Source organism: Eublepharis macularius, chromosome 2 (genome assembly GCF_028583425.1).
Source record: "Eublepharis macularius isolate TG4126 chromosome 2, MPM_Emac_v1.0, whole genome shotgun sequence".
Taxonomy (NCBI): Eukaryota; Metazoa; Chordata; class Lepidosauria; order Squamata; family Eublepharidae; genus Eublepharis; species Eublepharis macularius.
Window position 1 is genome coordinate 125344522 of NC_072791.1, and position 22825 is coordinate 125367346.

The 22825-nt window shown below is 47.9% G+C and overlaps 1 protein-coding gene across 2 annotated transcripts in view; it reads left to right on the forward strand.

The window, feature by feature from the left end:
* Window positions 1-22825, forward strand: part of PDE3B (phosphodiesterase 3B) — a 177838-nt gene that overhangs the window by 48432 nt on the left and 106581 nt on the right. The window lies entirely within an intron of this gene.

Genomic DNA, 22825 nt, shown 5'->3' on the forward strand with positions numbered 1-22825 from the left:
ACTTAACATGGGACTAGATGATCACAGATATTGGCTGATAGCAGTGTCCCAGACTTTAAGGTCACAGATGTTGATGCATGTAGTCATCTGAACTTTTTCTGGTCATATGAGTGACCTCAAATATCTTTATTTGTGATTATTCATGTGAGCAAGAAGCACAATATTTGAACAGCTCCATAAAAATGTGTATCCATGCCATGCTCAATTCTCCCTGACTGTGATGAGCTTTTCACTACAGGACAGGGCAGTCATTGTAGAGACTGACTGAAGGCATTCCAGTAATTGGAGAGAAATAAAATGCCTACCAATTCTTATATAAACAATGCAGAATGAGATGGTTCCAGCTATTCCTGGAATCTATTTGTTTAGAGAATGCACTGATTAAACCAGTACTAACAACAATCTGATAGTCATTTTAAAAACCATATCCAGGTTTGGGCACAAATCCACCTAGATAGCCAGTGTGGTGTAGTGGTTAGAGTGTTGGACTAGGATCTGGGAGATCCAGGTTCGAATCCCCACTCTGCCATGGAAGCTTTCTGGGTGACTTTGGGCCAGTCACATGCTTTCAGCCTCACAGGGATATTGTGGGGATAAAATGCGGAGGAGAGGAGAATTATATATGCTATTTTGGGTCCCCACTGCAGAGAAAGGAGGGGTATAAAAGAAGTAAAATAAAAATAAAATAAATCCAATTTAGCCATAAATATCACTGACCTGACTTTTGCATTTATCTTTTATGGATACATGGCTATAATTTAATGATTTACAGCATAATCCTAAACTATATCCCTGAAAAGTTTAGGATAGTGACTAAGCATATATCTACAAGGATACAATGATATATATGTAGATATACAAGTGCAAAGGCATGTTGGTGGTCTTCTGGTGTCAGGTTGTTGTACTGGAACTGGTATAGAATGGGTTTACTTCAAGTGTGTGTTCCACTGAGTGAAACAGGGCTTAGTTAGCTTCCAAAGCCTCTCCAGTCCTCAGCACAAATTATACCAGCAACAACCCAGCTGTACAGTTTAAAATACCAGCTAAGTGTGCAGCCAGTTACAGTACTCTAAGCACTTCGTGAACCCAAACTAGGACTCTTATACCTCAGCATGGGACTTTTCTCTTTGGCCTCATATTGTGCACACTGAGGGGAGACACTGGTGATGCTGTTCTCCCAGAAAGTGTCCTACAGAAAGGTCACTTTGCATAAGCAGCCAAGGGAGAGAGCAAATATTATAGTTTGTGTTTTACACTGCTCTGTTCAGAAGTCTTACAGGTACTCTGTCTTAGGACATGGAATCTAGAGAGAAGACTCTACTCCTCCAACTAAGGATGCAAGAACAATGCACCCCACACAGGTAAGCATAGGAGGAAGAGGGAACAATTACAGCTGCTTATTCCTCCCATTTCTACTATATGCATTACCCCAATAAGTCCTCCCCCTCAGCGGTTGCTATTAGTACCCAAAAGCCCCCTCTTACAGTTATGCTGGCAGCATATCACTGTTAGTGTGTTGTCATGCTGGTGTATCCCCAACCCTCCCCTCTAAGCGGTAAGACAATCAGGCAATGACTACTGTGTATCTACCTGTTCTGTGGTGGGGTTACCAGCTCTCTGTTTTTCGGCTAGTTCCTATTCCATTGCACACTGCTTAACAGACAGTTGTTAAACCAGCAATTGTCCCTATCATGAGCAGGCAGTGATATGGACAGCTCTACCTACGGTTCTGTGGTCTGTCAGTGCAGCTTGGAAAGGCACAGGAGCCTTGCTGGAAAAAGAGAGTTACTCAATAAAGTTAGTCCAGGGTTTCCATCGTGTATATATGTGTGTCCTTTGGCCACGAGGAACAGCAGAATCTTCACAAAGTCTTCTTAAACGAAAAATTACCAGGTGGAACAGGTTCCAAAGCAAATTAGAAATTAGCCACGCCCAATCTGGGGCCGGCTAAACTCAGATTTCGTCCCCTTCTTCAGGGGCGTGGTTCATAACTGTAATGAAAAATTAATTTTATGTTACATTCAATGGTATCCCCACTTCAGTGATTTATACAGTATCCATAAGAAAATGTATTACAAAACAGCAATGTAAGTCTTTTATACAGTGTTACAGAATGCCAAAAGTCCTTTTTTTAAATCCATAAACCCATGACAAGGCATCACAACCAAATAAATTTACACTACATTGTAAAAGACAGACCTGTTCCATTCACTATTATTCAATTTCAATTGGCAAAGACGCTTGTTTTTCCCCCAGCACCTGGACGGCGGCAGTTGTATCTTCTCCTGCGCGTCATCTAATTGGCCATACTGAGTTTAAATAACATCCACTGTGTGTTTAACTTACTTTAAAGTAGAGTATCTCATTAGAGAAAACAGTTTAACAATAACTCAGTGTTAAGGCCATAAGGTCTAATTGACTGTAGAGTCACAATCCAATATGCCTCCCTTTTTAATAAGTTGTTTTGATTTAGCTGACCCTTCATTAAAACTTCCAGTACCGAAACTTTAAAGGAGGTTTCCTCATGATGATATTCAAGAAAACGGGAAACTATTGGTGCCTCCAGCACTTTATGTCTAATCCTAGAGATGTGTTCTAATATCCTTGTTTTTAATGGTCTTACTGTACAACCAACATAAACCAGACTGCAAGGGCATTCTATCAGGTATATCACCCATGATGTATAACATGATGCAAAATGTTTGATTGGTATCCTCCGATCCTTGACTGAAATTTCCCTTCCCTCCTGCATTAGCTTACATATGCTACAACGTCCACATTTATAATTACCAACAGGTAATGATGATTGCTGTGGGGCAGATCGCATTTTAGCATGTATCAGGACATCCCTTAGGCTTTTTGATCTGCGGAGTCCGCAGAGTGGTCTTTTTTCACAGCCTTCAATATCTTGGATCAAGTGCCAGTGTCGGTTAACGATTCTCTTAATTTGGTTCGTTAAAGGTGTATAGTCCAAAGCCCATCGGATGCCTGAATCCAACTGTCCTGAACAGGTTTGAAAAAGTTCAGCTCGGTCTTTAGTTTTAGCTCGAATTAATGCATTAGAAATAATTTGAGGTGGATAATTCCTGTTCAGGAAGGCTTGTCCCAATTGTTTGCTGTCCCTATCAAAATCCGTGGTTGTGGTGGAATTCCGTTTAATACGTAAAAATTGACCGTAGGGGATGTTTTCTCTCAAATGTCGAGGATGGAATGAGCTAAATTCCAGATAAGAATTCCGGTCCGTTTCCTTCGTGTATGTTCTAACTTTTATCTTATTACTGGAGTCTCTAAACGTAACAACATCAAGAAAATTAATTCCAAAGTAGTCAGAACGCCAGGTGAACTTAACATTTGGATCCTGATTATTGAGCCAATCACAAAAATCCTGTATTTGGGCTTCACCCTTAAATAAAAAGTATAAATCGTCAAGGTATCTACAAAAGAAGCAAATGTTGTTCCTAAAGGGATTAGTGTCATTTAAAATGAATGTTCTCTCCCAACGGGCCATAAACAGGTTTGCAATACATGGTGCCACAGAAGATCCCATGGCTACACCTTTCTTCTGGAAAAAAATTTTTTCTTCAAAGCAAAAATAATTTTTCTCCAATACCAAGTCAAGTAGTTGTAATAGAAACGGTGATGGAAAGTAGTGTTCTGTTAGGTTTCCAAGGGTTTCCTCTACCACCTCACGTGCTTCTTGATGTGGAATGATGGTATAAAGGGAATTAACATCCATTGTTAGGAATATAGTATCTTCTTCCAACTGAATATTCTCAATCTTTTTAATAAAGTCCCGTGTGTCATGCAATAGACCATCAATTTCTGTGACTGCTGGTTGTAGTATTGAGTCTAACAAAATCGCTAAAGGTTCCAAAATGGAGCCACACCCCGAAATAATTGGTCTGCCGGGTGGGGGAAAAACTTTTTTATGAATTTTAGGCAGTATATAAAATACTGGAACCCTAGGAGAGGCAACCTGTAAAGATCTATATATTGCATCATTAATTTCTCCCATCTCCCTTGCTTCATCTAAAACAATTTTGATCAATTCCTTAATTTGGTTAGTTGGATCAGATGAAAGCGGTGTATAAAAAGAGGTATCCTGGAGTTGTTTATATACTTCCGTTACATACATTTCCCTATCCATAAGAACAATACCCCCACCCTTATCGGCAGATTTAATTATTATGTTGGAGTCCATTTGCAGATTCTTAAGAGCCTGTCTCTCCAGGCGTGATAAGTTTTGCCAAGTCCTGGGTGGTTTGCTCTCTAGTTGAAGAAGTTCCTTAAGAATCATGTGTTCAAACGTTTCTATACGATGGTCAGTTACAGGTGGTAGAAATGATGATGGACCCTTTAATTTCTTTGGCAATTCAAATCCCACACTAGGTGTAGGCTCCGTTTGGGATCTAAAAAAATTTTTAAGTTTAATTTGACGAACCAGCTTGAATAAGTCTACCCTTGTTTGAAGTGGTTGATATAATGGGGTGGGCACAAATCCCAGTCCCTTATTAAGGACTGCAGTTTCCGAATGGCTCAAGACCCGAGAGGATAAATTAAAAATTAGACTTTCATCCGTGTTCTTGAGAAAGATTTCTTTTTGCCTCTTTCTAAAAAAGAAGGTCTCTGGTTTGGATAAATTGTTCTAGTTCTCAAGTTCCTACCACTAGATGCCTCATCGCCAGAGCTATCTGATATCCCCGATGTTTCCAGGTCTGAAAAAGTACTAACAGGATTAGCCCAAGAAACTTTACGTTGTCCTCTAGAGTTGATCCTGGTCTGATCCCACCAAAAGTAAACTCTACTGTTAGCATAGTCCAAGTTGTCACGTTTGTGTTTCTTAATTTTAATCTCCTTAGTGCGTGTTTCAAATTGTTGGACTTGTTGTTCTATTTCTTTAAGGCGTGCATCAAAGTCAAGGGTGGACACCGTAGCTTTAATTGAAGCTTCCATTTCTTGGATCTCAGTTGTCAGTGATTGACATTCTTTCTTGCATCTTTTAATAACTAAAAGCATGAGATCGAAGCTACACTTGTTAAGGATAGATGCCCAGTCTGATTTAAATAATTCATCTTCTCCAAACATTCCCGGAGGTTTTTGAATTCTTAAGCCCCGTGGAATGATTTGGGAGGTATGATAGTCGAATAACGTGGAGGCATGCAAATTGAATTTGGTACGTTTAGATTTAAGAAATTTTAATGTGTCCCAATCATCCTTGGGTGGATTGTCTGACTCTTTAAGGATGGAAGTCATCCCGGACAAAATTTCTTGTTGTTCATCATCCGAAAAGGCAAGAGTCTCTTTAAAAGAAGCCATACTGGTACTGCAAAGAAAAGAAAGAGGCTACTCCTGTTCAAAACTGTATATAAAGAGAGAAAAGACTCACAGGAGCCACTATTCAAAACCCATTTGAATATATAATCACAATCAAATATATTAATGCATTTACTATTCAATGTTATTGATCACAGTCAAAAATATTAATGCATTTACTACTCAATATTGTAAAGCATATATGAGCTATTCAATAAAGTTAGTCCAGGGTTTCCATCGTGTATATATGTGTGTTCTTTGGCCACGAGGAACAGCAGAATCTTCACAAAGTCTTCTTAAACGAAAAATTACCAGGTGGAACAGGTTCCAAAGCAAATTAGAAATTAGCCACGTGGCTAATTTCTAATTTGCTTTGGGCGTGGCTAATTTCTATCAGATAGCTCTGGCGATGAGGCATCTAGTGGTAGGAACTTGAGAACTAGAACAATTTATCCAAACCAGAGACCTTCTTTTTTAGAAAGAGGCAAAAAGAAATCTTTCTCAAGAACACGGATGAAAGTCTAATTTTTAATTTATCCTCTCGGGTCTTGAGCCATTCGGAAACTGCAGTCCTTAATAAGGGACTGGGATTTGTGCCCACCCCATTATATCAACCACTTCAAACAAGGGTAGACTTATTCAAGCTGGTTCGTCAAATTAAACTTAAAAATTTTTTTAGATCCCAAACGGAGCCTACACCTAGTGTGGGATTTGAATTGCCAAAGAAATTAAAGGGTCCATCATCATTTCTACCACCTGTAACTGACCATCGTATAGAAACGTTTGAACACATGATTCTTAAGGAACTTCTTCAACTAGAGAGCAAACCACCCAGGACTTGGCAAAACTTATCACGCCTGGAGAGACAGGCTCTTAAGAATCTGCAAATGGACTCCAACATAATAATTAAATCTGCCGATAAGGGTGGGGGTATTGTTCTTATGGATAGGGAAATGTATGTAACGGAAGTATATAAACAACTCCAGGATACCTCTTTTTATACACCGCTTTCATCTGATCCAACTAACCAAATTAAGGAATTGATCAAAATTGTTTTAGATGAAGCAAGGGAGATGGGAGAAATTAATGATGCAATATATAGATCTTTACAGGTTGCCTCTCCTAGGGTTCCAGTATTTTATATACTGCCTAAAATTCATAAAAAAGTTTTTCCCCCACCCGGCAGACCAATTATTTCGGGGTGTGGCTCCATTTTGGAACCTTTAGCGATTTTGTTAGACTCAATACTACAACCAGCAGTCACAGAAATTGATGGTCTATTGCATGACACACGGGACTTTATTAAAAAGATTGAGAATATTCAGTTGGAAGAAGATACTATATTCCTAACAATGGATGTTAATTCCCTTTATACCATCATTCCACATCAAGAAGCACGTGAGGTGGTAGAGGAATCCCTTGGAAACCTAACAGAACACTACTTTCCATCACCGTTTCTATTACAACTACTTGACTTGGTATTGGAGAAAAATTATTTGCGGCCTATTGCTAAGGGTTTCGAGGAGGGTAGCGGCGCGGGAAGAAATACCCCGGACAAGGCGCGTGGAGGAGACTGGCCAAATTTTATTGACAAGAACAGCAAACATAAAGCAAACAGGAGCATTGGCAGTCATGAGGATTGGATCCCACAAAAGCATCGGCTGACCCGCCTGCCAGCCGATGACCCCTCCCCCCTCAGGCCCGTGCTGAGGGGGAGCCTCCAGGAGTGGCATTCAGCGGGGAGATCATCTGGGTGTACACCCCTGCATGACCCCCCCTGCCACCTGGGAGTGAGTCCGCCCTCACAGCCCCCGAGCTGGGCATGTACCTCCGTCCTCACTCCCAAGATCCCGTAAGGGGATCCCCTTCCCGGGGACCAGGGCGAACCCTGATCCCCGCAAAGAGATCCGATCCCATGACCCCCGCCAACCTATAATAATTCAACAGTAGCAAACCATAACAAAGAGGGCGCGGCGGGTGGGATGTCGCTGCCGAACCGGAATGACGGGGGCGGGGGCGGAGGCCGGAATTTATGCCGGCCTGCCGGACCTGAGGGAAAACTGCTCTTCCCAGGTCCGGCAGAAGCCCCGCCCCCCGCAGCCGGCCGGGCGGCCCCAGGATTGGCCGCCCACCGTTTAAACCCATTGGCTGCCGGCCGGCCCAGGGCATGCTGGGCCGGCCAGCAGAGCCGCGGCCGCGCCGGCCCTCCTCTTCCCCCCCGCAGCCGCAAACTCCACGCCTGGTAAGTCAGGCGTTCGCACTTGCGGCCTATTGCTAAGGGTTTCGAGGAGGGTAGCGGCGCGGGAAGAAATACCCCGGACAAGGCGCGTGGAGGAGACTGGCCAAATTTTATTGACAAGAACAGCAAACATAAAGCAAACAGGAGCATTGGCAGTCATGAGGATCGGATCCCACAAAAGCATCGGCTGACCCGCCTGCCAGCCGATGACCCCTCCCCCCTCAGGCCCGTGCTGAGGGGGAGCCTCCAGGAGTGGCATTCAGCGGGGAGATCATCTGGGTGTACACCCCTGCATGACCCCCCCCGCCACCTGGGAGTGAGTCCGCCCTGACAGCCCCCGAGCTGGGCATGTACCTCCGTCCTCACTCCCAAGATCCCGTAAGGGGATCCCCTTCCCGGGGACCAGGGCGAGCCCTGATCCCCGCAAAGAGATCCGATCCCATGACCCCCCGCCACCAGAGCCCCCCGCGGGGCTCCCGCCAACACTCCTACAACTTCAACCACTCCAACAAGCCATCCCTCAAGTCCTGCAGCCATAAGTCGTGCCCCCAGGAAGAGAGGTGAACCCCATCTGGGCGGAAAAGCGCCTCCTGCCGGAAAGAAATGTCCAGGTGTTTGATGGGCAAGCCCTGTGCTGCCGTGATGTAGCGCACCATGGCCCGGGCCACCCTCAGGCGCACCGCATCCACCTTGTCCGGGTGCCGGGCATGGCGCCAAACTTGCCTCTGTAGCAAGTCCGACCAGATGAAGAAAGTCCCGGGAAACAGCCCCCGCAAGTAGTCCAGGTCCCTGCACATTGCCCGCTGCAGCTCCGGGCCTTCCCGCCGTCCCAGATCGTTCTCGCCCAGCTGGATGATCAGCGCATCAGGTGGGCCCAGGCGGCGGGCCTGGTGAGTCAAGGTGGGGACCAGCGCGTCCCACAGCATGCCACGGGAACCGATCCAGCGGATCTCGATGAAGCCGTCCAGTCCCAGGTGCACTCCCCAACCGGACGTCGCTGCGTACCTCCCGGCCCAGTGGACGATGCTGTGACCACATATCCACACCTTCTTCCGATGACCTGCAGGCGGGAGGAGTACAAAACAAGGTCAGCAAGTAAGAACCCGTGAGGGGCGGACGTAGGAGAGGAAGGCCCTGGACCGCCAGCGGCCGAGGCGCTGGATGACCGTGTCGGGGAGGCCCAGGCCTGCCGCCGCCGTGGCGGCCCCGATTCAAAAGGAGTGAGAGGCGAAATCACCTGGGGGGAGGCCGGAGGCCTGGAGCCCAGCTCGCAGGATGGAGATGAACTGGTAGCGAGTGAGTGGGGAGCCGTCACGGTGGGCCAGGAAGGGGCCGGGTGTGGTGGGGCGAATGGCCATATAGGCTCGCACGGCCGCGACAGGGCAAAGAGCCTGGCCGGGAAGGGCCCGAAGGCGCACAGTGGCCCCCCGGCCCTTCTGATCTGTCTTTGAACTCCGCAACGCGATGGAGACGGTGTGCCTGGACGCGGAGACATCGCCGAGTGCGATGGCCCTCCCCGCAGAGTCCCAGCGGGAACCGGCCACCAGCTCGCTCACCCGGAAGGCCCTGAAAAAGGCCAGCCCGAAGGCAGTCCGGAAAAGCTGTGCCTCGAAGGCGGACCAGCATAGGCTCGGGATCACCTCGAAAATTGCCCCCAGGGTGGCCAGGGTAATGGGTCTCCGCCGGTCCGGTGGGCGAGGGGAAAGCCGCCCCCACCCCTCTATGGCCCGGCGGGCCTCGAAGCAGTCGCAAGGATCAGGAAGCCCTTCCGCCCTGCTAAAGAAGGAAATGCCAGCAAGGGCCGTCCACATGGTCCTGGGCGCGAGACCCAGGCCCCGCATGTGTGCTAGGTACTGCAGCACCGCTGTGCGTGAGGCCGGCCATGGATCCCCGGCGCCGAGGCCCGCCGCGAAGGCCCGGAAGCGCGTCACCGCCTTGCTGTAGGCTCGCCGGGTAGATGGTGCCACAGAATGAAGGATCCCCTCCATCACGGAGCTTCGCCAATCGTCCACAGGGCTGCTGGGAATGGGTCGGGTGTGCGACTGGCCTCGGGAGCCAAGGCAAAGAACCTCTCCATCTGGAAGCGAGATAGTGCATCCGCGATGCCGTTATCCAACCCTGCTACGTGGCGGGCAGAAAAAGATATGTTAAACGCAAGACAGCATAATACAAAACGGCGAACGAGACGCATAACCCGCTCAGAGCGAGAAGACTGTTTGTTGATAACCTGCACCGTGGCCTGATTGTCGCACCAGAAGAGGATGCGCTTGTCCCTGAACTGCTCGCACCAAACGGTCACCGCCACCAGGATGGGGAAGAACTCGAGGAAGGTGAGGTCCCTCAAGATCCCCGAGCCGGCCCAGGAGGGGGGCCACCGCTGGGCGCACCACCTGCCATTGAAGTAGACCCCGAAACCCAGGCTGCCGGCCGCGTCAGAGTGAACCTGCAGCCCGGACCCCGGGGCTAAGGTGGTCTGCCAAAGCGAGACCCCGTTGTACCGTGACAAAAATTCTAGCCACACCCGCAGGTCCTCCTTGATACCTGCCGTTAGGCGAACGTGGTGGTGAGGCGCGGAGGCCCCCCTGCAGGCCCTGGAGAGGCGAGCGCAGAAGGCGCGGCCTGGCGCGACCACCCTGCAGGCGAAGTTTAAGTGGCCGATGATGGACTGCAGCTCGCGGAGCGTGCACTTCTCGCGGGCGAGGGCCACCGAGATAATGTCTCGGAGCCACCCCAGCTTGTCGTGGGGGAGGCGCGATACCCCGGCCACGGAGTCCAGCTCAATGCCGAGGTAGGTGAGCCGGGTGGTGGGGCCCTCTGTTTTATCTTGAGCAAGGGGAACCCCCAGCTCGGCTGCGAGGGACCGAAAGGCCTGAAGCCGGGATTCGCAGGTGTTGTCCCCAGGGGGCGCCATCACCAGGAAATCATCGAGGTAATGGCTGATGTGCGGGGACCCCATGCGGCCCTTGGCCACCCATTCCAAGAAGGTACTAAACATTTCGAAGGCGGCGCATGCCACAGAACACCCCATGGGCATGGCCCGATCCACGAACCATTCCCCATTGAATTTGAACCCCAACAGGCAGAAGTCAAGCGGGTGGACCGGCAGAAGTCTAAAAGCGGACTCCACGTCGCATTTAGCCATCAGGGCCCCTGGACCGCAGGACCGCACGAGGCGGACTGCCTGGTCAAAGGACGCGTACTTGACGGAGCATAGCTCCCGGGGGATGTGGTCATTGACGGACGACCCGCAGGGGTATGAGAGATGGTGGATTAACCTGAACTCGCCCGGGGCCTTCTTAAGTACCAGGCCCAGGGGGGAGACCCTTAAATTGGGAATGGGAGGAGAGGGAAAGGGGCCCGCCACCCGGCCCAGTGCAACCTCCTTGGCTATCTTGCTCGCCACCACCTCTGGCATCTCCCATGCTGACTTCAGATTGCCAGAGGTGGTGGGCACCCGCGGCCCAGTGAAGGGAATCCGGAAACCCTTAGTGAAACCTTCCAACAGAAAGGCCGCTGCGAGCCTGTTGGGGTACCTGGCCAGCAGGGGGCGGAGGGCAGGTACCCGAACCGGGGAGCGGGCGAGGGTGAGCTCTTGGCAGGCAGGACTATTTCCCGCCGTTGGCGGTTGAGGCAGCGTTGGAGCCGGTCCCCCCATCCTTGTGCATCCCGCCGCTGGTGGACCGGCCCCCCGAAAGGGGGCAGAGGGCTGGGGGCCCCGGGGGCATGATTGGCGCGGATGGGAGCCCCCGCAAGTGTCGCAGATATGCTCGTAACGGCACTTGGGCCGCTGGCACTTGCCCTGGTTGAATTCCGAGCACAACCCCCGCGGTTTCTCCCTCCTGCCCGGCCAGCGCCCGGCCCGGGCGCCGTCGCCCTTGCCCCGCATGTGGGGACCCACCAGGAGGAGCCACAACTTTTGGCTGATGAGGTCCCAGCGCGCCTGGGGGCTGTGGGAGGCCCTCTTGCGAAAGGCCTCGTCGTAATCCATTGCTGCCCCTTCCCCCGCCAGTGCCCTTGCCCTGAGGACGTTGCTTAAGTGGTTGGAGAGGTGCCAACCCCGTTCTGGGTAGGCAATCTGGACCACCCCCATGTATACGGTGAATCCCTCGAGCCAATTCCCAAAGGTGCGATCTGCAGACTCCTTTTTGCCCCCCTTTTTGTCCCTCCTGGAGGAGGGGGAGGCACTCCTGCCGTCCTCTGCCTCGGGTTTAAGGAGGCTAAAAAGATCTACATAATATCCATCCAAGATTCTCTCCCGAACTTTGCGCGCCAGGTGGATGCCCGGGGGGTCCTCGTCGTCCCTGGGGTCCGCTGGGAGGGGAGGGGCCTCCCCAGGGTCTGAGTCCCACCCCCCCCAGGATCCCTCTGCTTGGACTGCACCGCCCTGCGCCGCCGGGCCCACCCGGGGATGCCTGGGATGGAGGCCCCCTCCCCCCAGTATTCTTCCCCATGGGCCCTGTCCTCCGAAGAGGAAGACTCACCTGAGGATCCATCGCTGCTTGTGTCCTCCCGCCTCCTGCGCCGCCGCGCTTTCTTGTGTGAAGTTCTCCTGCGCTTGGCGGCAGGCCGCCTCTCCCCGCTGGGGCTGCTGGAGTCCGAGGACTGTGGCTCCCGGTGTCCTCTGGATGCTCTGGATCCCCTCTTCTGGGCACGAGACAGCCTGGGGACCTCGACAGGCTCCGAGGGAGTCGAACCCCCCCGGGCCCGGAGTTCCCCAGGCGGTCCACCCGGGTGCTTAGCTCCTCCAGCGCCCTGGCAATGCTTTGCAGGGAGCTTGGGGAGGGGTCCCGGCCGTAGCCCGGCTGTTGCCGGGTGGCCTCTCCCCCGCAAGATATGGTCTGGGCCCCTTTCTTGTTCTTCTCCCCCCTCCTTCCCCCCGTGCGTGGCGCTGGGGGTGCCTTGGCCGTCTTACCCTTGCCTGCCGCCGATGGCTGCCCCTTTGCCCTGGTGTGCTTGGGTTGCCTGGCCTTGCGTGCCTCTGGCGGCCCTTTCTTTGGGTGCTGCCCCACCCCCGACCCCTTAGAGGCCCCTGCCGCGGGCCTCCGCTTGGCCCGTGTGGAGGAGCCCAAAGGATCCATGGCGGCAGCCTTGGCCCGCCTGGCCTCCTTTGCTGGGGCCATGCCTGCCAGCCGCCTGCGTGTGTGTGCTGTGCTGGCAAGGGAAAAAGAAAAAAAGGGGGGGGGGAACTTCCACGATCTTCGTCCGATGCTCGGAGCTCGGCCCCAGGCTCGTCTTCACCGCGGCGGGGAAGAGGGCTCAGCTCAACCCTCGTCCCCGAACGCAGCGCTCCCACCCGACACGTGCGAGCATGGGCCGGGGAGCAGGTCTCCGCGCTGGCTTCTTCGCTCCCACCCGGCTGCCTTGTCCGAGCCGGGGAGCCGGGTTGCGAGCGGAAACGCAAGGGGGAAGGCTCAGCTAGACCTTCCCCTCAGCGTGCTGCTCCTTGATGTCGCTGCCGAACCGGAATGACGGGGGCGGGGTCGGAGGCCGGAATTTATGCCGGCCTGCCGGACCTGAGGGAAAACTGCTCTTCCCAGGTCCGGCAGAAGCCCCGCCCCCGCAGCCGGCCAGGCGGCCCCAGGATTGGCCGCCCGCCGTTTAAACCCATTGGCTGCCGGCCGGCCCAGGGCATGCTGGGCCGGCCAGCAGAGCCGCGGCTGCGCCGGCCCTCCTCTTCCCCCCCGCGGCCGCAAACTCCACGCCTGGTAAGTCAGGCGTTCGCGCTTTTGCTTTGAAGAAAAAATTTTTTTCCAGAAGAAAGGTGTAGCCATGGGATCTTCTGTGGCACCATGTATTGCAAACCTGTTTATGGCCCGTTGGGAGAGAACATTCATTTTAAATGACACTAATCCCTTTAGGAACAACATTTGCTTCTTTTGTAGATACCTTGACGATTTATACTTTTTATTTAAGGGTGAAGCCCAAATACAGGATTTTTGTGATTGGCTCAATAATCAGGATCCAAATGTTAAGTTCACCTGGCGTTCTGACTACTTTGGAATTAATTTTCTTGATGTTGTTACGTTTAGAGACTCCAGTAATAAGATAAAAGTTAGAACATACACGAAGGAAACGGACCGGAATTCTTATCTGGAATTTAGCTCATTCCATCCTCGACATTTGAGAGAAAACATCCCCTACGGTCAATTTTTACGTATTAAACGGAATTCCACCACAACCACGGATTTTGATAGGGACAGCAAACAATTGGGACAAGCCTTCCTGAACAGGAATTATCCACCTCAAATTATTTCTAATGCATTAATTCGAGCTAAAACTAAAGACCGAGCTGAACTTTTTCAAACCTGTTCAGGACAGTTGGATTCAGGCATCCGATGGGCTTTGGACTATACACCTTTAACGAACCAAATTAAGAGAATCGTTAACCGACACTGGCACTTGATCCAAGATATTGAAGGCTGTGAAAAAAGACCACTCTGCGGACTCCGCAGATCAAAAAGCCTAAGGGATGTCCTGATACATGCTAAAATGCGATCTGCCCCACAGCAATCATCATTACCTGTTGGTAATTATAAATGTGGACGTTGTAGCATATGTAAGCTAATGCAGGAGGGAAGGGAAATTTCAGTCAAGGATCGGAGGATACCAATCAAACATTTTGCATCATGTTATACATCATGGGTGATATACCTGATAGAATGCCCTTGCAGTCTGGTTTATGTTGGTTGTACAGTAAGACCATTAAAAACAAGGATATTAGAACACATCTCTAGGATTAGACATAAAGTGCTGGAGGCACCAATAGTTTCCCGTTTTCTTGAATATCATCATGAGGAAACCTCCTTTAAAGTTTCGGTACTGGAAGTTTTAATGAAGGGTCAGCTAAATCAAAACAACTTATTAAAAAGGGAGGCATATTGGATTGTGACTCTACAGTCAATTAGACCTTATGGCCTTAACACTGAGTTATTGTTAAACTGTTTTCTCTAATGAGATACTCTACTTTAAAGTAAGTTAAACACACAGTGGATGTTATTTAAACTCAGTATGGCCAATTAGATGACGCGCAGGAGAAGATACAACTGCCGCCGTCCAGGTGCTGGGGGAAAAACAAGCGTCTTTGCCAATTGAAATTGAATAATAGTGAATGGAACAGGTCTGTCTTTTACAATGTAGTGTAAATTTATTTGGTTGTGATGCCTTGTCATGGGTTTATGGATTTAAAAAAAGGACTTTTGGCATTCTGTAACACTGTATAAAAGACTTACATTGCTGTTTTGTAATACATTTTCTTATGGATACTGTATAAATCACTGAAGTGGGGATACCATTGAATGTAACATAAAATTAATTTTTCATTACAGTTATGAACCACGCCCCTGAAGAAGGGGACGAAATCTGAGTTTAGCCGGCCCCAGATTGGGCGTGGCTAATTTCTAATTTGCTTTGGAACCTGTTCCGCCTGGTAATTTTTCGTTTAAGAAGACTTTGTGAAGATTCTGCTGTTCCTCGTGGCCAAAGAACACACACATATACACGATGGAAACCCTGGACTAACTTTATTGAATAGCTCATATATGCTTTATAATATTGAGTAGTAAATGCATTAATATTTTTGACTGTGATCAATAACATTGAATAGTAAATGCATTAATATATTTGATTGTGATTATATATTCAAATGGGTTTTGAATAGTGGCTCCTGTGAGTCTTTTCTCTCTTTATATACAGTTTTGAACAGGAGCAGCCTCTTTCTTTTCTTCTCGGAAAAAGAGAGTTAGCAAGTGAGCAAGTTGCTTTTAGTATGGTGATGCTATTCACTAAATGCCTAGACTGTGTCACAACTCTGATTGGGTTAGGTAGACAGGGATCTGCTCTTTTCCCTTGCTATAGACTTCACTCAGCTGTCTTTGGCATGGGTCTCACAAAGGGTAATACGGCCTCCTCTGACCAGCCCAGTGACTCTGATTCAGAGGGCTCAGAAGAAGAGCCTGAGAAGCCAAGGCCAAGGGACCAGGAAGACCAGAAGGATCAGTGAGGGCCTGACGCAACCACTTACCATGTTCCAGCAGCGCCAGAAGCTGCCCTGACAGAGCCTGCAAAGGAGACCTTGCCACCAGCTTCTGAGATAGCCACTAGGCCTCCACCAGGCAGGACATGAAACTGGGCGCAGAACCCCTCAGGACCCTCCCCCACTTGGCAAAAGGCCCAGGCTGAGGCAGCACAAAGGAGGCAAAGTGCCAGACTGGATCCAGAACAGTGCTCTGAGAGTAGAACTACTTTGTAGCACCCTGGCCAAGGAGCAGCCCAGTCTCAGGAACCTCCATACTTGTTATTTAGGCTGAGGCTTGGAAAAGTTGTTCATCTTTGAGTCCTCTGTGCAGTTCCACATGGAATTGCATAAGTACAGGCCAATTGCGGAGGTACAGTCTGACAAGATTTTCTAGAGCTTTCCTAAGTGCGCAGAATGTTCCCCCCTATGCTCAGTGCAAGCCTGTCCTTTCCGTCTAAACTGGCATGTGACCGAGGGGGGGAGTGCACACTTCTTCCTCAGTCTCTTCTTTTCTGCCATGGAGGTTAGATGTGTTTGCTTTCCACTCCAGAAAAATCACCTCAGGATTGGTTTTCTAGGCACGTCTTTGTTCTGTAAAGAAGAGTTGTTGAATAAGTAAGAAACTCGTTTCAATACAGTGGCACTCTTTAAAAAATGAAGCAAACATGCCATGAAAATGGCACGACTTGTACGCGCGCTTAAATGGTGTTTTTTTAAAAAATTCAATCTTAACAGACCCATCTCGCTATTGAATGTAGATTACAAACTTTTTACTTCAATGGTTGTTGTGGGTTTTCTGGGCTGTATTGCCGTGGTCTTGGCAATACAGCCCGGAAAACCCACAACAACCATCGTTCTCCGGCCGTGAAAGCCTTCAACAATACATTTTTACTTCAATATTGGCAGAAAGTTTAAGAAAATGTATCATAAAAATGATACAGCCAGACCAGATGGGTTTTGTACTTAAGAGATTAATGAAAGACAAATCTACAAATCAAATTTGTAGTAGATGCATATTGTAAACAGTTTTGTTAATAATTGAAATTTAAAAAAAATGTTCACATATTTTAATAAATTATGATATAGACCAATCATTTAAATAAACTACTTAAACTTAAAAAAAAATTGTAGTAGATGCAATGGAATTGGTGGAGAAGAAAAGATATAAAGTGGCATTTATGTTTTTATATGCTGAGAAGGCATTTGACAAGCTTTCTTAGTCTTTTTTACAAAAAGTATTACGAAATTTAAATTGTGATCTTAGATTTGAGAATTGGATACAAGGAATACATACAAAGCAGAATGCAAAAATTTTGAAGCAATAGAAGTTTTTGCATCAAAGGTGAGACAAGATTCTAAAATTAAAGGTTTAAATGTAAATGGTGAAGAATTGAAATTGAAAAGTTATGCTGATGATGCATTCCTGAAAATTTTGAATCTACATGAGACGTTACATTATGTCATAGAACATCTTACAAAATTCAGTTCCTTTTGGGGATTTAAAGTTAATAAGGAAAAAAACCAAAATAATTTCTAAATTATTAACAAAACAAGAAGAGAAAAAAATCAAGGAAATGACAAGATGTGAGATAACAATAAATCAGGTGAAATACTTGATAATTAATTTGACAGGACAAAAAGACAATATTTAAGGACAATTATGACGTATTCTGGAAGAAAATACAAAGAGATCTTGAAAGTTGGTTTCAATTAAAATTAACTTGGCTAGGAAGAGCTTCCGCAATAAAAATGAGCATTTTGCCAAAATTTAATTTTTTATTTCAAATTATTTCAATTCACATACAAGAAAAGGCACTGAAAAATTGGCAAAAACAAATAAATTATCTGGAATGGCAAAAGACGAATCAGATTTAAAGTGTTATGATGAAAAAAGAAGAGGTTTAGCTGTACCAAATATTAAGTTATATTATCAAACTGCCAGTCTGGTCTGGATTACAGATTGGATCCAAAATCTAAATGATAGGTTAATAAAGCTAGAAGCGGAAGATCTGTCTAAAGAAAAGGCCAAGAATACAACACACAAGTCATGTAGAGACAGTCTGCTTAAAATCTGGGATTCTGTGAGAGTGAGGATTAGTCCATCGGTATCACCAGTAATGTCACCAATGTCAGTCTATGGATGACAGGCTATGGCAGATAGAACCCTGTTACCCTCACAGCAAGAAATCCATGATCTTGGTTGTAAGATTAAAGTTGAAACACAGTGATTCATGAGAACAAACAGTTTACAAGGTCAGAAGCTCTGGGAGCTTCAAAGCAGTTAGATAAGGCACCTGCGGCTTCAGTAGGTCTGGGAAAGCAAGGCATTGGCGATATGACTTCAATGTACAGCATCAGTGATGGTTCACAGTAACAGCAATGGCTCATTGTAACAGCTTAGATTAAAATAATGGCATGGATGAGGTGCAGACATGACATTTACTGCCCCCCCCCAAAGATGGCCCTTCCCCTTAAGGGCCAGGTTTCTCAGGATAGCATTTGTGAAACTTTGCTATAAGTCTAGGAGCGTTCATATGTGATTTTCCCACCCATACCTTTTGAGATTCATCAAAGTCCTTCCATCTAACTAAATAGAAAAGTTTATTGTGTTTTATTTTAGAGTCTAAAATGTCTTCTACTTCATGATGGATTTGTCCATCCACTAGCATTGGGTGTGGAACTCCCCTTTCTGGATGCCCTTTTTAAAAGCCTGTAGTGGAATATTGGGTGAATTTGTCTTAAGTTTTTGGGGAGTTTTACTTCAACGGTTACTTCGTTGATTAATCTCTTTACAATAAAATGTCCTATATATCTCCACCCTAATTTTTTACTAGGTTGCTCTCTTCTAATGTTCTTGGTGGAGATGTACAAAAAAACTCCTGGTTGTAGTTTCCATTGTTTAGAACGTTTTCTGTCAGCAAACTTTTTATAGTCCTCTTTTGCTTTGTCCAAAGTCTTTTGTATGATTCCCCATTGGGAAGTTAAATTAGCCCAGCATTCTCCTAAATCTCCTGGCTGTTGGGAGCCAGGGGTTGTAGCAAAAGGCAAGGCATTTCCTTCATATCCATGTACTATTTTAAAAGGAGAAGCTCCTGCAGAGCTGTGTATTGAGTTGTTATACGCATATTTGGCAAAATCAAGAAAATCAATCCAATCATCCTGTTGATAGTTAATGTAGCATCTTAAAAACTGTTCCAAGCACTTGATTTGTGCATTCTGATTGCCCGTCGCTCTCGGGAGGATAGGCGGACCTAAGTCCCTGTTCAATTCCAGCAATTTTGAGAAGCTCCCGCCAGAAGTTGGCGACGAATTGTGGAACTTTGTCACATATTACCTTATTAGGGAAGGAGTGAAGTTTGACCACGTGTTTCATGAAAATGCTGGCCAGTTTTCTAGTTGTAGGGATTGTAGTACATGGAACAAAATGAGTGTGTTTTGAAAACAAATTCACCACAACCAGGGCTTTTTTTCAGCTGGAACGCGGTGGAACGGAGTTCTGGAACCTCTTGAAAATGGTCACATGGCTGGTGGCCCCGCCCCCTGATCTCCAGACAGAGGGGAGTTTAGATTGCCCTCCGCACAAAGCAGTGCGGAGGGCAATCTAAACTCCCCTCTGTCTGGAGATCAGGGGGCGGGGCCACCAGCCATGTGACCATTTTCTCCGAGGGCAACCCACTGAGTTCCACCACCTCTTTTCCCAGAAAAAAAGCCCTGACCACAACTAAAATGACTGTATATCCTTTCGAGGGGGGAAGATCTGTGATAAAGTCCATTGAAATCGCAGCCCATGGTCTAGAAGGGGTTTCTAAAGGTTGTAACAGTCCAGGGTTTTTTCCCCTCCTAGATGTCCCCATTATGCACACTGGGCATGAAGCTACGTATTGTGAAACATCTTTTCTCATAGCTGGCCACCAAAATTGTCTTTTCAGTAAGTGTAGGGTTTTAAGGTATCCGAAATGACCAGCAAGCTTTGAAACATGGTGTTGTTGTAAAACCTCTTTCCTCAGGCTAGCTGGAATGTATAATTTGCCCATCCTGTACCAGTGGTCATCTTTCTCTTGATTTAGCTCGGCTTTGGGCATTCCCTCCGCCTTCCTTTTTGGTTTCAGCTTTCACTCTTCCCACTCTGAGAGATCAGGTTTTGGGCTGCTTTGCGTTTTTGCAGCTTGGCTGCATGTTGTCACCGCTCCTCCCAGTTGAGCTGGTGAAAAACCAATGATTTCCTCCTTTTGGCTCTCATGTTGGGGTATGTGCAAAAGTGCGTCCGCTAGGAAATTTGATTGGCTGGGGAGGTACTTCAATGCAAAGTTAAACTTGGAAAAGAATTCCGCCCACCTTAACTGTTTGGCGCTCAATCTATGGAGGGTAAGCAACGCTTCTAAGTTTTTGTGATCAGTTCATACTTCAAAAGGAATTTTAGCCCCCTCTAACCAATGTTGCTGGGTGGTGAGTGCAAATTTCACCGCAAAAGCTTACTTCTCCTATATGCTCCAATTGCGTTCTGTTTCAGAGAATTTCATAGAAATGTATGTGCAGGAGTACAATTTTCCATTCTCATTCAGTTGTAGGAGGACCCCTCCTACTGTGGTGTCACTCGCATCTACCTGGACCACAAATTTCCGGTTCTCATCTGGGTGCTGCAGAACTGGTTCTGAACTAAATAACCTTTTCAGCGTTTCAAAAGCCTCTTGGCATTGTACAGTTCAATTCAATTTAGCACTAGGCTTTTCCCCTTGCAGTCCCTTCCCCTTTGTTTTTAGCAAGTCCGTTAAAGGGAGAGCGATTCGAGCAAATTTCTATATGAAGGGTTGGTAAAAGTTAGCAAAACCCAAAAATGATTGCAGCTGCCTCCTTGTTTTGGGGGTTGCCCACCCCACCACTGCTTGAACTTTTGCCAGGTCCATTTTAAGTCCCTGATGCGACACCCGGTATCCCAAAAAATCCAGTTCCTCTGTGGAACTCACACTTGGACAATTTCACTGGCAGCTTGTGCCTTTGCAAAGTGGTCAGCACCTTTCTGACCAATTCAACATGAGATTTCTTATCAGGAGAATAAATCAGCACGTCATCTAGATAAACAACTACACCTTTGTACAGGTATTCATGCAATACTTGGTTAATTAAGTTCATAAAGACCCCCAGGGCCCCTTGTAATCCGAAAGGCATCACGAGGTATTCAGATTGCCCCAGAGGGGTATTGAAAGCCGTCTTCCATTTGTCCTTCTCCCTTATCCTCACTCGGAAGTAAGCATCTTTTAAGTCCAGCTTTGAAAAGACTCTCCCTCGTGCCACCACACTGAGCAAGTCTCTAATCAGAGGGAGGGAGTAGGCATTTGACATGGACACTGCGTTTATTCCACAGTAATCAGTACACAGTCTTAGCCCCTCATGCTTCTTTTTGCGGAACAATACAGGCGCAGCATGGAGGGGGCTAGCTGGGTGGATGAATCCTCACTCCAATGAACTCTCGTAGTTCCTTCCTTTCTGTAGGGCTCATAGAGTACAATTTTCCCTTAGGTAATTTTTCCCCTAGAAGTAATTCAATAGCACACTCTGTAGCTCTATGAGGGGGAAGTTCATCAGCTTCTTTTTCATCAAACACTTGTTTTAAATCCCTATATTCGAGGGGAATGGTTTTTTCTTCGGTAGTTAACAACTCAGTTTCTAACGGGGAGGGTACCTCCCGTCCATGCATGTCTTACGCATTGATCTCCTTTAAAAAAAAATTCTCCTGTAGACCATTTGATGTATGGATCATGATCCCAAAGCCAACGGCTCCCCAGCACGAGGGGATATTTGGCTACATCACTGACTACGTATGTTCTATTCTCCCAGTGATTCCCCATGCCCATCGGGGTGGGTTCGGTTCTAAAATCAGCAGGATTCAGACTAGACCCGGCCATTTGTTCAAAAACTATGGGGTCTTTGAGATCTACAACCTTTTCCCAAATCCTGTGACTAGGGCTGGTGACATTAGTTCCCGAGTGCATCCAGAATCTATTAAAGCTTGCACTCGCACATGTGATCCCTTCCAGTCTGGCTTCTGCCTGGGACATGGGGTGGAGACGTTGCTGGTTGCCCTCATGGATGATCTCCGCAAGCAGCTGGATTGCGGCGGATCTGCACTGCTGATACTACTGGATCTGTCAGCAGCATTCGATACAGTCGATTATGATCTACTGACCCACCGCTTTGTCGATGTAGGGATACGAGGGACTGCCTTACAGTGGCTTGTCTCTTTTCTCCACGGTCGGGGACAGAGGGTGACACTTGGGGAGAAATTGTCATCCCGCCACCCATTGGTGTGCGGTGTCCCTCAGGGGGCAATACTCTCCCCATTACTGTTTAATGTTTATATGCGCCCCCTCGCCCAGCTGGTGCAGAGTTTGGGACTTGGGTGTTATCAATATGCTGATGACACCCAACTATATCTGATGATGGATGGCCGGGCCGACTCTGCCCCAGATGTCTTGGAGCGTGCCTTCGAAGCTGTGACTGGATGGTTGAAGCAGAGTTGGTTGAAATTAAATCCCACAAAGACAGAGGTCCTGCATGTGGGTCTGGGGGCCATGGGTACGGGACTCTGGCTCCCCGGTCTTGATGGACCACCAATTGTGCCAGTTTCGAGAGTTAGGAGCCTGGGGGTGATCCTGGATGCCTCCCTGACTATGGAGGCACAGGTCGCAGCAATTGCCCAATCTTCATTTTTCTATCTAAGACAGGCCTGGCAGCTTGTCCCCTACCTATCAACCCATGACTTAACTGCAGTGATCCAAGCAATGGTCACCTCTAGATTAGACTACTGCAACTCACTCTATGCAGGACTTCCCCTGGTCTTGCCCGTTGCCAGGGGGTAATCCAGGGTCCCCCTGTATCTGTACATTAACCAACACCGATTGTGTTGCCTTTTCCTTTGGCGCGCGTAACTGCAGTGCCTGATCCCAATCCTAGTTACTTGGCCCAGCCGCGGCTCCCATTTCACACGCATCCAATGGGGATGTCCCTGTTTCAACTGTACAACCACGATACTCCTTGGCGTTGCCCAGGGGTAATCCAGGGTCCCCCGGTCTTTGCAACTCCTCCAAAATTTCATGCACAATCCCTCCCTTGATGGTCTCAGCCTGTTGAAATCCCATAGGTGCAGGTACAATCGCTCCCAATGTGAATGGCCCCGTGTCACCGGGGGCCCTCACCCACTGGTCACTGGATGTTTTCTCCTCCCTCGGGTCAGTGATATACTCTGGACTTTTTTTCTGGGA